This window comes from Octodon degus, unplaced genomic scaffold (genome assembly GCF_000260255.1).
Source record: "Octodon degus isolate 3935 unplaced genomic scaffold, OctDeg1.0 scaffold00076, whole genome shotgun sequence".
Lineage (NCBI taxonomy): Eukaryota > Metazoa > Chordata > Mammalia > Rodentia > Octodontidae > Octodon > Octodon degus.
In genome coordinates this window covers 10,650,584-10,651,879 of record NW_004524652.1, presented here as the reverse complement: position 1 = coordinate 10,651,879, position 1,296 = coordinate 10,650,584, and positions in this window count along the sequence as shown.

Below are 1,296 nucleotides of genomic sequence, written 5' to 3'. Positions count from 1 at the left end.
GGAGGACATCAGCCCCTGTGACCTACAGCCTCGGGACAGACGCAGAGCAGGAGCCGAGGCCACAGCACCCTCACCAGGAACCAGAGCTGCACTGCCTGGCCCGCCCTCTGTTTGCAGCTGGGAACAGCTGGTGCAGGGGCCAGGGGCAAGGATGCCACCCAGGGTCTTGGGGGAGAAGGGGAAGACGGGGAAGTGTCACTGCCTGCCCAAAGCTGCCCCCATGTGAGGTGAAGACAAACAGTGCCGTGGGAGGGACAGGACACCTTGGCAGCAGAGCGGGGACACGTGAACACAGCGTGCTGTATGCCACGGCTTCTCAAACTTGAACTCATCGCAGAGCACCTTGGAGTGGGACGGAACTGGGAATCTGGTTTTCTTTTTCAGGGCTGGGGACTGAACCCAGGGCCTTTATATTGAGCTACATCCCCAACCATCTTAATTTTTTTATTTGTGGCGGGGTCTTACTACTAAGTTGCTCAGCCTGGGACTGAACTTGAGGTCTTCCTGCCTCAGCCTTCTGAGTATGGGGGTTACAGGTGTGCACCACCACGCTGAGCTGTCAGGGCTGATTCTGAGAGAGGTAACGTTGCTGTCCAGCCTTCCCAGGTGGGGAGGGAGTTGGAGGGAGAAAGAGGGCCTGTCCCTTGGGGGACTAGGGAGGTTCTCACAAGGGGGTCCTTAGGCTAGAGATGGCTTCCGGGCAGCGCCAGGGAAGCACATAGGGGGGGAGGCAAGGCAAGGCCCACCAACAGGAAGAGCTCCTGGAAGCAGAGGGAGCACCAAGCCCGAAAGCCGTAGCCATCTATGAAGAGCATGTGCTGCACCCAGGGTGTCACCTGTGAATGTCACTCAGGCCTCTCAACAGCTTTGCCAAGGAGGGAGGTATTTCTCCCCTTCTACCAGATCAAAAGAATCAGGCTCAGAGCAGTCACGCAACAAGATCCCACAGCCCGTGACCACGTCAGGATTTGAACCCAGGGCTCTCTGGCCCCTGTCGGTTTCTGCCAAACTCTGCTGATTAGCATTTGCTTGACTTTTCATAACCTTTTGTGAGCCCTGTGGGGTCAGGGGTGGGGGAGAACTCACTCTCTGAACTCAGGAGTTGGACCTTTCCACAGTGGAGTCCCCCAGAGGGCTGGGCTTGTGGGCCCCTCCAGGACACCTGTGCTGGTCAGTTTGACGTCACTGTGACCAAACACCTCAGAACAGCGACTCTGAGGAGGAGAGGTTCGTTTGGGCTCACAGCTTCAGCGGTCTCGGTCCAAGCTCAGCTGGCTGCAGTGCCGTGGCCTGAAC